Here is a 15,228-nt window from a genome sequence, read left to right as displayed (position 1 = left end):
CTGTCTCTCCTGTGAAGTTGCCTCCTCAAGAGTGACACACTAAATTCATCAGGGACTGGTCCAGTGGGACTCATAACTATAGTGCACAAATCCATACAAACCTCCTCTCGGGCCCTTGGGAAAGCTCACCTTCCACTTTTTTATGAAAATGAATAAGAAACTCCTAGGAAATCCATCTGAATTTCTCCTGGAGAATGAAAACATACCAGCAGAAACATGCACCGTTAACACTTCTGACACAGGTGGTGTACTGAGGCTGGAAGAGCTGCAGAGGTACAGTCTCTTAATCTAAATCTTAATCTAAAGGCAATGGCTAAACGGAAATCCTTAAGCAAGTTCATGCTACTGATGGACCATGATTAAACCATAGCGCAGTAGAGCTTCACAGATCTATGTAAGTAATTAATCAACTGGGAGGGATGAGGAATTTGCGTGTCCGTTTCTTTCCCCAAAGTATTCGCTTAGCAATCAACAAAAAAGGACACTTGTAACACTGCTCGACTTTCGGTTCAGTGCAAATAAGGAAACCCTCAGAGAGGTAAATGTATACTTGCGAGTAGCGGTATATTAGCTTCATCCGCCCCACATTGACACTCATGCAGTTATCATCGGGTTTTTCCTCTTGGTGTGTACTGCTAGCCTCATCCAGAGACACCTCAAGTCTCGAGTGTAGTGTCCAGAGACAAAAGGACTTTCCCAAAAGGATTGAATAAAAATGAAAAAGAGTACCCAGAAATTTTTTTAATATTGGGTAAACTTACATTATTAAAAAATTGTGAATACTCATTGGTAGACCAAGTTACGTGACTACATGGTATTACTAAAGTGGTTTTGTCGACATGTTTCAGCTCTATTGGGCCAGGCGGTCTGTAGAGCTTTCGTCAGGACTAACAGGGGATAATACAAACAAACATATATAAAACTACTCACACGAATTGTGCGGTAATCCCACAACTCAATACATTGATTTGAGTATTCTTCTCAATCTGTCGTTATTACGACTTCTACTTCCTGCGGGGGTCCTTCAGACGCTACAGAGCCGCATGGAGTCCTTCCTCCTGCCTTGTGCTGACTCTGCCCCCGGAGATCTATGCCATAAAATGAAAATTTCCACTAATCTTGAACTAACACCAGCAAGAATCAAATTTCTGTAATTTTCCTAAGGAGACAGGTCTTTCTTATGGGTTATGTGTAATGTAATGGAATTCACAAGACAACACTGCAGACTGCCTCTGATAATTAAGGGTCAGTTCTAGTATTGCTAAATAAAGGTACACTGTTGTTTAAATCTTTGGCAATTGTCCTTGTGCAAGTAATCACCCACCCTAACAAAATAGGGACAAATCACCTCGTTTTCTATTTTTGGAAAAAGGATACAGTATGTTGGACTTGGCCCTTTTCCCCCAAACTTTTTCGCTTTTTGCCCCCCTAATTTGAAATGTCTCCCCCATGGTAATAAACCTGTATAGGCCATGTGTGGTGTGAGACACCTTGTTAATATGTAATGTCATGCAATGGTGTGAGCACTTGTCAATTTCCCCCTTTGTAAACATGTACACTGGTGAAATGCTGCATTTGTGTTTTGCATTTAAAATGGCTGCCAAGGCTATGCGTTGTGCCACCTGACTGCAGGAGGTTAGCAGTCTAGTTGTTAAGTACCCAGCCACCCCTGCATTTGGAGGGAAAGCCTGGCACCCAGGGATGCTCTACACCTCCCCCTGAGCCAGTTTGAACTAGTTTGCCTGTCTGAGGTGGGTTAGCGGTCTAGTTGTCTGGTACCCAGCAATCCCAGCATTTGGAGGGACCTTCTAGAAGCTTCCAGCCTTTCTGGTATAGGGAGAGCAGTAGAGATGTGATGAGCAGAGACAGAGCTGGGACATGAATGTGAGGGGACCTGCTGCAGGGGATACCGCCACTTGGGCCTGTGTGCTGGACCCTGCACCCATCCAGAACCCCCCTACTGTCCCCAGGGCTAGTGGAGCCCCAATGCAAGAGTTCAGGCTGCTGTGTAGGAAGAGGGCCACTCTGCAGTGGGGATGGTGAAAGCCTACCACCCTGCTTTGATGATGCCCCCACTACCTGCTGACCTGGCCCAGTAGTGCCTACTGCTCTGTCCCCGGGCCCTCCTAGGTCCCTGAAGCTGCTAGGACCTTGCGCCACGCAAGCGCTTCACCAAGAAGTGCCTAGAAGGGAAGGAGTGTTGTGGACTGGACCCCCCAGGAGGTGAGAAGAGTTACCCTGGGACCCCTGGGCGTGTTACTGGGACTGTCCGCCCCCCCTTGCGCTGTGTGCCAGGAAGCGCTGGCCTGCAGAAGACTGCTTGTGCCCCCAGAGTGCTGTGACCAAGACTGCCCTGCTGATTGCCTGCCAAGCGCTATAATCTGGAAAGCGCTGTGCTGCAGAAGCGCTGTATGGGGAGGATTGTACCCCCAAGGAGCTGTGTTGTGAGGAGCTGCCTGTTAAGCGCTATAACTTCAAAGCGCTGGAGAAGTGCTGCTGGCCCTTAGAGCCCCAGGGCCCTGGAAGCTGTGTGGCCCGAGAGAGGAGCTGAGCGCCGTGAATAGTGATGTGGGTGCCTACCCCACGTGTTCGCGCCTTTTTGCGGAGTGAATAGCGCCGCGGGAGCCCACCCCGCGTGTAGGCGCGCTTATGGCGTGTTTAAAATAGTTACCAGAAGGGTGCCTGCCCCTACCGACAAGGAGAACCCCGCAAGGACATCAGGAGCCCGGTGAGTGAGGGCTCGACGGAGTGGGTTGGGGTTGTGCCGGGGCACAAGGTCGGTGCCCGCCCCCAGGACTGGTGTTTTGGGTCGAAGGGCGGAGGGACTGAGGAATTTTAGAGACCTCGTGATAGAGCACAATGTGTTAGGGGCCCCCAGTTGGCCCTGCTTGGGTGGTAATCATCCCCTGAACTGGGTGAACTGGGCGACAGCCTGAAGTGCGAACTGTTGTAGGCTGGATGTCAATGCTTTGCCCCTGGGTCCCCCCAGGTATTATGGATGTCCCTTCTGCCTGCATATGCCCCGAGGAGGGATGGCCCTATGTTGAGGTTCTGGGCCTAGAGTCAGGCCCGAGTTAAATGCATTTAGGCTAGGGTATATGCCCCCAGGTTCAAGGTTATTTAGGCCTGGTTTATTTTAGGTGTTCCATCCGGGGCTAAAGCTGTTGATGCCACTGAGAAGCGCAGCGGACCCGGCCTCATGATTAAGGCCCATACCTAATGTTGAGGCCCTCATGTTTTCATGCTCAATTAAATGTTCTTCCGGTGTTTCAGGGAATGGTTTTCCTATACATATATTGAAATGTGTTACTCCTGGTACAGGGAAGAATGATTCCAGCTTATAGCTGCGGCTAATGAAAAGTTTTACATTGAAGGAAATGTTATGTCCTCATTTAATGCACCGCTGATTCCTGCTGAAGGAAGTGGGTTATGCTGGCATAAGTAGTTTCATTCCAGGCCCAAGGGGATACGCCATGCTAAAGAGGGAACCTTGATATGCCCTTTCATTACAGGTGTCCCGCCCCTATGCTGGCCTGACGTGTCATTCCAGGCCCCTGGCTACATCCCATGTGAAAGAGCAAGCCTTGCTGCTTTATTACAGGTGCTCCTGCCTGTGATCATGTGCTGTGGTGCCATGAAGTTTTTTTTCCCTTACAGGGGTCGGGTTGGAGTTATAATGCATGGTGTGAACTTATGCTAATGTGTATTTTGCAATTACAGCCTACTACTAAGGATGAGAGCCTGAGTTGGCCCTGCCATATTGACCCCAGGTGTAATGTCAATGTAATCACATTCTTGTCATTTCAGCCACGGACTCATGGACTCAACCATTTTTCCCATTGTCCCCTTGTAAATAATCCCCCCGGATATACTTGGCTCTGGCGCCAATTGGCGCCCTGTTGTGATTACCACTGTTTTTGCATTTTTGCCTTGCAGGTTGGAGATATACTAAACTTATTATTTTTCCAACTCAAGCTGGTGTCCTGCCTCTTTTGTGGTGTGCCTGGTGTGTCGTCTGTGGGTACTGCGTGAGTGCTTCACATGTCCTCCGAAGTTTGGCCTGCCCGCTTGGTTCCAGGCTACCCCCCTGGAGATTTGGTAACCCCATTTCTTACACAGTAAAACAGAATTCTTCAAAATATTTTGAGAAGTAAGGGAAATGGGAGGGGCGCCACTGCAGCAAAGATTTTAAGTTGATCAAAGACTATGCCTTCATCAGTGGGATAGTGTCCTTCATTTTCTTAGATAACTAAAACACAATTTCTGGATCTCAAATAGTGAAAAGTATTATTTCTTCCAAATCAAAGATTTCTCTTTCAGGTTCACAGAAACAACTGCCTGTAGTGTCAAAGCTGTCATGCACTCTGCAATTGAAGGCTCAGAGTCTGTCTGCTTCAGAAAGCAGTATATGTATGCATTCTCCAAAAAACATATAAGTTGTCCCTCTCAAAACTGTTTCTAATAAGTAATAGTATCTCTAAAGTGTAAATAATATACGAGTAAGAGACGGAATACGAGAAAGACCAGGAGTAAGTGTATGTAGGACTAACAGTAAGTTATCTAAGAACATTATGTTTCACCCTTGTTACCCCCTACACTGGTTTTATTGTATTACCCTCCTATTTGTATTCTGTAATCTTTTCTCTTTCTCTCCCTTACTCTTTCTGGATATTGCCTCTGATTTTTTTGTCTTCCTCCCTTCATATTGTAAAGCACTCTGTTATCCCTCGGGATCTTGTTGGCGCTATAAACAACTTTATAAATAAATAAGTAGGATAAGGTGTGAATTCGAGTAGCCGTAACTCAGACTAAGAGTAGAACTAACCAAATTACTGAGTACATGCCCTGACGTAATTATTGTTTCAATATTCAGACAAATGCAATAGCATTCAACCTGAGGACAGTCACATTTATGTCACAATAACCCTGTAATTAAGGCAAAAGATCATGAAGTATTCATCAGATTACATGCTGCAGCAAAACGTGGCTAGACAATAAATATAGTAGTGCAACTGAAATCCCTATAACAGGTGCATATAGAAAGAATAAACTGCTAACTAAATACCTACAGCCTACTATAAATTGGAGCACATCCTTTCCACTATAAGCACCACAAAAACAAGCATTTACAATGCAATGGTTTCGCCTTTGGAAAAGTTAGAGCTATTGGCATTGTAAATGACAAATTTTGTATTTATGTGTTGGTTTCTAAAACAGATAAATAAATGGCTTTGTCATTTACATTGCCATTAGCTTAATCTCTCGCAAATGTGAGACCTATTGTACCCTACGGACGAGCTCAGCAGACAGCAATTACTACCACACACACACACACACACACACACACACACACACACACACACACACACACACACCCAGAGCCACACACACTCACACACACACACACAGAGCCACACACACACCCAGAGCCACACACACACCCACACACCCAGAGCCACACACACACACCCACACACCCAGAGCCACACACACACCCACACACTAAGAACCACCCACACCCAGAGCCACACACACACCCACACACCCAGAGCTACACACACACCCACACACCCAGAGCCACACCCACACACCCAGAGCCACCCACACACTCAGAGCCACACACCCACACACCCACACACCCAGAGCCACACACACACACCCACATACCCAGAGCCACACACACCCACACACCCAGAGCCACACACACACACACACACACACACACACACACACCCAGAGCCACACACACCCCCTCCCCCCACCTCAGCTACCGATCCCGAAATTAGAGGAACCGTTTGGAACCACGTGTCCTGGAGGCGACAGGAAAAGTGGTGTTTATCTGATATTCCAGTATTGATTGAAATAGGTTTCCAGATTTCATCCCTATCTCACCATACCAGTGTAATCTCACCGGTGACTAACGGCGCCTCAAGAAAGCCTACTGCCACCCAAGGCCGTCACTCCCGGCAAGCCTCATCCCAGCATAGCCTCCTCTCCTGCCAAAGGAATAGTGAAAAACATCTTCTGTGTATCGTGCAGCAGTACATCTGGTACAATAACGAAGCTTTTGTAGTGATTGACAAATTCTTGAGAGTACGCCAGTAACTAAGTGAGCAAATGCATTCGCTGAAGATGTCTGTGTACAGTCAACCCCAAAACATTTAAAATCTGGAGGGGTTAACTCCGTATTTAATCTTTGTGAGGATGATACAAGGAAGAACAGGTCGCGTTGGAAGCCAGAGTACCTGTCCTCTATGAGTCGGTCTTACATTTAGAAATCAAGAACGCAATTTGAAGGGTAATGCTGACATTCGTTGTGTGGAAAGAGTAACTCGTTAAAGAGCAGGTCGCCGCGTACGGAGGTCAGAGCCGTCCGTGGCAGGATGCGACGAGTGCCCTCCGCCGAGATCTAGGTTTCCAGGGACCAACCTCCTCCATGGCGTGAACGCCGGCGGTCTGTGGGTGCTGCAAGAACACGTCAGAGGCAGGGACAGACACAAAATGGAGCGCGAGGTGGGCATTCCTTCTCGTGGATTCCGTCACAGGCCCAGCTTTCCCTCCCCTCCCGCCGGCGCTCGGCCTCAGCGCGGTGCTTGGCTAGACAGTTGCCAGGTCAGTAGCCCACAGCCACCGCTAGAGTCCTGGGCGTAGTGACGCGCCCCTCGGCAGCGTCACGCATCGCTCTATACTACAGGGTCTTCTACGAATGTTTGTTGTTGTGGTGAGTCGAGTCCAGGCTGGGTAGCAAGTATTTCAAGTTTGACGGCGGGGGAGGGGTACTCGTGTCAGCTTTTCATGATGGGAAGAGTCCCGGGTGGAACCGTTTCGTTGGGGGCGGCTCAGAGCATTCCATACGCAAGGGCGGAGGTTTATTACAACCAGCCCGCACTTCACAGTCGGGGGGCTGTTACATTTGCACTCCAGGCCTCGGCGTAGTTGTGATTGTTACAGTCCTGCGCTTTAGGGTTGCAACATCGAAGCACTGGGAGTCGAAGGGGTGGGATGCAGGATCGTTACTCCCAGTATTAGAGCAGGCGGGGTAGTGGGTTGTCAGCCCAGAACTCAAGCATGGGGTGGAGGGTTCGTTGCTGAACTTGCGGTCGATCACTACAGATCTGGTCTTTGGCACTGGCGGGACCCGCCTAGAGCTGCCAATGCACCAGTACTATGGCATCGCACTTGTTACCACAGTACGAGAGCAGTTACTACAGCCCCGCATGGGATGACCGCTGCCTACCACAGCCATCTGCTTCTGGCTGGCGAATGACCCTACAATCAGCACCCTAGAATTATTTATTTATGTATGCGTTTTTTTTTATAGCGCGGCGGACTTTACCCGAAGGTGTCAGAGCGCTCAATGATTCCAACATTCTATGCTGCCTCCTTAAACAGATGCCTCTTCACCCCTGAAACACTCTCTCAACACCCCCGCCCCCGCTATTAGTACCCCACATCTAACTTTTAACCCACCCTTCTAAGATTCACCAATCACACAAAGAATTAGCTGGAGCTCTACTTGGCAGACACGGTGGGCAGTACTTCAGGCACCCCCACATTCCATCGAGCGAGAGCACGACAGCTCCCTTTTCAGAAAGAAATTCACCTAAGGATGGAATAAACCCTGCCACCACCACCTTTCCAAAGGAACACCCCAGAAAATCTCACGGGAATCTACAATAAACAAGAAAACGGTCTCAGACTGATGAGATGGACCCTGGGATGCGTGCACTCGGACGGGCACACGGACAGCGGGAGGGGGGGACGGGCACACGGACAGCAGGAGGGGGGACGGGCACACGGACAGCGGGAGGGGGGTCGGGAACGGGCTCACGGACAGCAGGAGGGGGGCGGGAACGGACAGCGGGACATCGCGCAACCCACCCCTGCAAAGGACACTTCCGAAATGGCGAAAACAAAGCTTTAAAAAGAAAAAAAAAACACGCCCACAGCCGCATGACGTGGGCAAAAGCCTAAAATTCTCGGGAACGGCCACGAATCTGCTCCGGCTATGACGGACAGATCTCTGTTCCAATGGCTAGCCTCCATTTATGGAGCTAGCCAATGGAACAGAGAGGCGGTGACCAAGCCACATACTGTTCTCATTAGATTTCGCCTGCGCGAAACGCTGCTTGTGCAGCTTTCGACAGGCGAAACCTAAAAACTGCCTGGGACATGGGACGGACCAGAAGCCACAAACCTTCCCATCTGAAAAACGTACTGCACTCGGCACTGTTCCACAGAACAAGACGTTTGAAGCAGCGCCGATATCCTGTTTTTAGAAACTTTATTGCTTGTTATTTTAAAAGTACAGCTAACATGTTGGCAACGTCATACCGGTACCCGACACCAATCCCGCTCAATCACAAATGACAAATACATTTACATTTATCCTTCATGTTGAATATGCTACTTACCAGTATGCATCTGTTCTTGGCATGTAGGGCTGCTGACATTCATATCTGTAGCATAGATCGCCGCCTAGTGTTGGGTCCGGATGATTGCACATTGTTGTCCTGGAAGAGTCTTCGAAGTATCACGAGATAGGTGGCTCCTCCCCTGGACTACAGTGCGCATGGGCATCGACTCCATCCCCAGATTGTTTTTAGCCATTGTGGCAAAGATGGAGTGTAAGAGTGTAAGCGATGGCCATGCTAAGAGCAAATGTTAAATAGTCTGCAGCCGCTACAGGCGCCGGGGAGGAGGGCGGGCGATATGAATGTCAGCAGCCCTACATGCCAAGAACAGATGCATACTGGTAAGTAGCATATTCAGTTTGAGGCATGTGGGCTGCTGAATTCATATCTGTAGCATAGAATATATAGCAGTCCCTCCATTAACGGCGGCCGCCTGTGCCAGCTGCAGAAGTTTGAAAAAGTGTTTTAAGAACAGCCTGTCCTACAGCTGCCTGCTGCTTGGAGTGGACATCTACACAGTAATGTTTAGTAAATGTGTGTGGTGTAGACCATGTGGCTGCTCTACAAATATCTTCCAAAGGGATATTACCAAGGAAAGCCATAGAGGCCCCCAACTTCCGGGTGCAGTGGGCTCTTGGAGGGACCGTCAAAGTGCGCTTAGCCTTGTGATAGCAAATCTGAATGCACTTAACGATCCACCTGGCTATACCTGCTTTGGAAATGGGGTTGCCTTTGTGCTGGGCTGAGAAGGCAACAAAGAGTTGTTGTGTTTTCCTAAAGTGCTTGGTCCTATCGATGTAGTACATCAAGGCTCGTTTGACATCAAGAGTGTGGAGCATTCTTTCGGCAACTGTTTCTGGGTTCTGAAAGAATGCGGGCAGTTCAATGGTCTGATTGACATGGAACTGCGAAACCACTTTAGGAAGAAATTTAGGGTTAGTGCGCAGCACCACCCTGTTGGAGTGAATTTGAATGAATGGCTCTTGTACAGTGAGCGCCTGTAGCTCACTAACACGTCGCAGAGACGTAATGGCAATGAGAAAAGTCACTTTCCATGTCAAGAACTGAATCTCACATGAATGTAGAGGCTCAAAAGGTGGGCCCATCAACTTGGTGAGGACCACATTAAGGTTCCATACAGGAGCTGGCGGGGTCCTGGGAGGGATGACCCGCTTTAGGCCTTCCAGGAAGGCTTTAATGGCAGGCACTCTGAAAACGGAGAGATGCTGCCTGTTCTGGAAATAAGCCGCTATGGCGGATAAGTGTATCCTGATGGAAGCGTATGCCAGATTGCATCTGTAAAGATGTAACAAATAGCAGATGATGTTGGGAGTGGATGCATCTAGCGGTTTGATGTCGTGTTTTGCACAGTAAATGACAAACCGCTTCCATTTTGCTGCATAGCGAGCTCTGGTAGTGGGCTTCCTTGCCTCCCGTATGATATCCATGCATTCAGGAGGCAAGTTAAGGTAGCCAAACTCTAAGACTTCAGGAGCCAGATCGCCAGGTTGAGCTGTTGCGGATCTGGATGCTGAATGTCGCCACGGCTCTGCGTTAAAAGCCTGGGCGTGAGGTGTAGCCTTTGATGCGGTACCACGGAGAGTTCTAGAAACGTGGTGTACCATGGCTGGCGTGCCCACGTTGGAGCAACTAGGATGAGTGTCATCGAGTGTTGCTTTAGCTTTCTTGCCACCAGCGGTATGAGAGGTGCTGGGGGAAAAGCGTACGCAAATCTGCCTGACCAGTTCATCCATATCGCATTGCCTTGCGACTGTGGGTGAGGGAACTTGCCGGCAAAGCTTTGGCATTTTGCGTTTTCCCTTGTGGCGAACAGGTCTATCTGTGGATGACCCCACCGCTGGAAGTACGGGCGGAGTACTGATGGATGTATCTCCCACTCGTGCATTTGGTGGCTGTACCTGCTGAGCAGGTCCGCCATTTGATTCTCTGTGCCTGGGAGGTGTTCCGCCATGAGGAAGATGTTCCTCTGAATGGCCCACTTCCACATGCTCTGAGCCAGATGAGACAACTGTGGAGAGTGTGTACCCCCTGCTTCTGGATGAAGTACATGGCTGTCATGTTGTCCGTCCGGATCAATACGACCTTGCTGCACAGATGTACTTTGAATGCTTTCAGTGCCATGATGATTGCCATCAGTTCTAGGTAGTTGATGTGCATCTTCTTTTGCTGTATGGTCCATAGTCCCTGCACTGTGTAGTGGAGCACGTGAGCTCCCCATCCCTGGAGAGACGCGTCCGCTGTCAGGATGATCTGTGGGACAGGCTCTTGGAACGGTCGGCCCTTGCAAAGGTTGTGTGGATTCCACCAATGCAGAGAGTTGTATGCCCGACCGGTGACCAACACTAGGTCTTTCAACTGCCCCTGAGCCTGATTCCACTGATGCGCTAAACATTCCTGGAGCGGACGCATATGTAACCACGCGTGCGGGACTATGAAAATGCAGGAGGCCATCATGCCTATCAGCTGCATGAACACTCTCGCAGGAAGCGAGTGTTGCGGTCTGAACTGTTGGATTAGCGACTGGATGTTGTTGATCCGCGCTAAAGTTGGCTGAGCAGTGGCTGCCAGAGTATTGATTGTTGCACCCAGATATTGCCGCACATGGGCCGGCTGAAGGCGCGACTTTGGATAGTTTAGGGAGAAGCCCAGACCGTGAAGAAGGTGAATGGTATGGGACATGTCAGCGGCGCACTGCTGGGCCGACTTTGCCTGAACCAGCCAGTCGTCCAGATAAGGGTAGACATGGATGTGTTGCCTCCTGAGGTGCGCCGCCACTGTCGCCAGACATTTGGTGAACACCCTGGGGGCCGTGGTCACTCCGAAAGGAAGGACCTTGAATTGATAATGCCGATTTGAATGGTGAACCTGAGGTATTTTTTGTGTGATGGATGGAGTGGAATGTGGAAGTAAGCATCCTTGAGGTCCAAGGTTGCGAGGAAGTCCCCCTGAGTGAGTAACGGAAGAACTTGCTGCAGCGTAAGCATGTGGAAGTGTTCCGAGAGAATGTATTGGTTCAGGGGCCGGAGGTCGAGAATAGGCCTGAGGGACCCGTCCTTTTTCGGGATTAAGAAGTACAGGGAGTACACTCCTGTGCCCTCTTCCTCCACCGGCACGAGCTCTATAGCGCCCTTTTGCAGCATGACAAGAACTTCCTGATGCAATAAGTGCAAATGCTCTGCGGACATAGGACGGTGTTTTGGTGGTATGTTGGGTGGAGTGGATGTGAGCTCCAAACAATAACCGTACTGGATAAGTTTCCTGAACCCACCTGTCTGTGGTGATGGATTTCCAGACTGGCAGGAACTGCTGGAGTCTCCCCCCGACAGGTGTGGAATGGTCGGGGGGCAGTGACAGGGCGTCACTGTTTGTTGGAGGCGGAGGAACGGGAGTTGTAAAAAGTTCAATCGGGTCGGGGACAATCGATATTTGCCCGGCGGTATTGCCTCTGTGACCCTCTAGTTATTTAAATCAATGAAGAGGCAGGCGCTGGAGACTGGAAAGCAGGAAACAAGGTTTTTTATTCTCTCCGGAGGAGAACACAACGAAACGGACAGAAGGTATCGTTCTGAGGTGCTCTAACTGTATTCCTGAGGCCTGGCCTCTTATACCCACATTTATGACTTTATTGTAGATTACACATATATGTTAAAGCTTTGATGTACGGAAAAGACATTCTCGGAACTCCCCTTTGGGCCCGTTCCCACACACATTTACAGTTGAAGTCCCCACCCTAGTCACAACAGGTGACGAGCATCGCGCAGCTGGATAATCCGCCGATTCACGGAATGTGGGGGGTTTGATCGGATCTCATGGGGTGGGGGCTTTGATCAACCTGGGGATCCTTTGATGGGGGAAGCTTTCTATTGCACGGGGAGGGGCAAGGGATGGTATCGGCAGAGCTGGGTGTCAGCCTGGGAACGGGGAAGACAAAACGGGCACACGGGGAAAAAAAGGGGTTTGCATCTAAGGGCCGGAGATCATGAAAGGGAAGCAGGGAGGTGTCGCGCTGGGAACAGGATGAAGGCCTGGGGCAGAGCAGCGCCGAAGAGGGGTTTATGACTCAAGGCAGGTGCAAGCAGGGGGTGGCCAGCGTGCAGGCTTGGTGAAGGCGAAGGGCTATGTCAGGGGCCAGCGGCATGCAAAAGGGTTCGGTCTGATCGGGGCATCTTAAAATGGCGGGCGCGCACGACAAAAGTGTGGCATTAGGGGAAGAGGCAAGATGGCGCAGATAATGTTCACCAAAACGTACTAATTTTCAACAGTCCTCCCTTTAACATATTCAAGACATCTTGCTGGTTCATTTTCTACTCGGTTCTATTGTGGTGGGCATGAGAAGGAAAATGGTAGGAACCCTAGATAAAAAGAGTTGTAAACAATACATTTTAACATTTCTAGTTTTCAGGAGGTGGGCCTATTTGATAAACTTTGATAAACTTGTTCAGCAGGAAAGTCATAGGAATGTAATACAAAAACGGCGAGCAGCAAGCACATAACTGGCAGGTTAATACATATTTCAGATTCGGATTGGAGCAGGATCAATACAATGGCGGCTGGGAGAGAAATGAGGCATAGAAAAAACGGTGATTGAGGATGTCAAATGTTCGAAGTTTTCATTGTTCTTTGTGGTCTTTCGTTGGCGCTGTTGAGCACCGGCGGTGGAGCTACAAGTCCAGCTCTGTTCTAAGTTCTGCGTTGCAGGGCACGACCCTTTCCTCGCGTTTTCTGGCCGGGAAGGTCCTTTTCGCCCTGTGTCCTTTGAGGTGATAGTCAGAAAGTTCAGATGGAAGAAGAGCGTACAAAACAGTCCATAGGGTAGGTCAGAGGAAAAGGGGGATGGAGCAAGGCCAAATTAGGAACAAACTAGGGGAACGAGAGACTTCAAATAGGCGAGCATGTGACCGAATTCAGAGAGCGGGGACTTGTCGACAGGCACTGGACACCAAGCAGGGGCATCAGGTCGACCCTTTCTTCTCATGTTGTCGAAAACAGTGCCTCGTCCTGCAGCTCTTTTCTGTCGTGGTCTCGCCTTGGCTAATGTCGCGGGTGTTCCTTAGTCTGCAGTCAGGCCTCGTGCTCCCACATCCGGTCCTTCTCTCCTCCAACAGCAGTACCCTTAAACAAGTTTGAAAAGACAGTCTTTAGAGATAATCAAAAAAGTCTATTTCTCTCCCAGCTCCAGGCAAAGAATGAAAATGCTCGTTCTCACAACTGGCATATGAAATGACCGGTGACGGGCCTGTTGGATTTACTTATGACTTTCCTTCATAATTAGTTCATGACAGTTCATCTGATGGTGACCCACCTTCGTGAGACGAACCTGGCGAAGATATGCTGTTCTCTAGAGTTTTACATTTACAAAGGGTACTGTGAGTCATCAACATGGTACTACACAGGTATTTTGCTGAGAGGCGAACATGGCTAAAACATCTCCTTTCTATAGATGCATCCTGCTTTTAAACTACTACGGGGTTCATTTCGGTGATTTCTTTACCTTGGGCTAATCTGTTAACCTTGTAAAACATCATTCTGGATCCTACGTAACCTTTTACAGCCCGATTACTTAATCAGGAAGGACAGGGGTTTTATGGGAAACAACCAGGGACATATACAGGGGAGGTAACGGGGGTGATCATTTTTTCGGCTTGGGTATTGCGACAATTCGGGGAGGGGAGGGTCGCGTATTCTGAGGTCCTTTTTTTATACTATAGGAGCCGTTGACATGTAGTTCCCTTATTTCGGGTCAGATTAGGGAACCTCTGTCGTCTTACCTGTCCTTTCCCTTACGGCCCCACCTGGGTTCATTGACTTCTAGCGGAAAAGGAGAGGTAACGACGCGGCCTCAGGGTGATTGTATTAAAGACAAGTGTTTGTGCAAATACTGACGGTATTTGAAGCCAATTAGGTGGTGTGCTAGGGGTGGCAATCTGCCAATTTCGGGGCTAACCACTCGGAAGAGTGGGAGTGCAGAAATAGAGAGAGAGAGAGAGAGAGAGAGAGAGAGAGAGAGAGAGAGAGGGAGAGTGCAACGGCAGGCTAAATAGTACACGTGCAACAGAGAGGGTGGCAGTGTATTCAAGAAAGGCTATTTAGTGCATTACACAGTAAAGGGCATTCACGGGTCTGCGTTAGGATCTTGTAATCATGCAGTTTGAGCATTAGACAGGGTAGAGGGGACATGCTTTGAGAAAAAAGGAAAGAAGAAAGGAGGTACCATTTTGTCGCACTTTCTCGCATTCTCGGTCCTTTGACCAGTTGGGTCAACGCCTCAGTCACACACACACACATTCCCTCACAGTTTCGCATCATACGTGACATGGGTTCATTCGTCCGGTCTGGTTTAAGGGTGATCACTTTTTATCAGGTTGTGCTAATTTTTCGGGTTTGTTCGATACGTGAGTAGTTTGCAGGCGTGCTTAGACACCACCCTGCGGCGCTAGTCCGTTTCGTGTATTTAGACATGGCAAGGTCTCAGATCTTCGCCACACCTTGGCTGTAATCTCTGATGTAACCTGCAGAGGGAGGAAAAAAAGGGGGGGGGGTGGTGGGAGACAGCATTCGCGCACATTCAAATACATGGATTCATAAGTCCTTTACTTACCTCTTACTCGTCTTTCCTCCTCGGGGCAGGGTCCCTGGGGATATGGTTTCTGGAGTCGAGGGGGGGTAGTGTGTTCATATAGGTCGTGTGCGGGGAAACGTAAAAAGGAAACCAGAGGTGCCTAGTGCGAGGTATCTAGTCAAAAGGATGTATCTCACTATCGGGGTCCTTAAACCTCTTTCAACGCTGTGGCGT

General features: G+C 49.2%; 1 protein-coding gene across 3 annotated transcripts in view; it reads right to left on the bottom strand.

Annotated features, from left to right (window-relative positions):
• PYROXD1 (pyridine nucleotide-disulphide oxidoreductase domain 1) overlaps positions 1 to 15,228 on the bottom strand; it is a 328,561-nt gene that overhangs the window by 42,852 nt on the left and 270,481 nt on the right. The window lies entirely within an intron of this gene.

This window comes from Lissotriton helveticus, chromosome 1_1 (assembly GCF_964261635.1).
Source record: "Lissotriton helveticus chromosome 1_1, aLisHel1.1, whole genome shotgun sequence".
Lineage (NCBI taxonomy): Eukaryota > Metazoa > Chordata > Amphibia > Caudata > Salamandridae > Lissotriton > Lissotriton helveticus.
The sequence above is the reverse complement of the archived record's forward strand: the minus strand, read 5'-3'. Positions and strand labels throughout refer to the sequence as shown.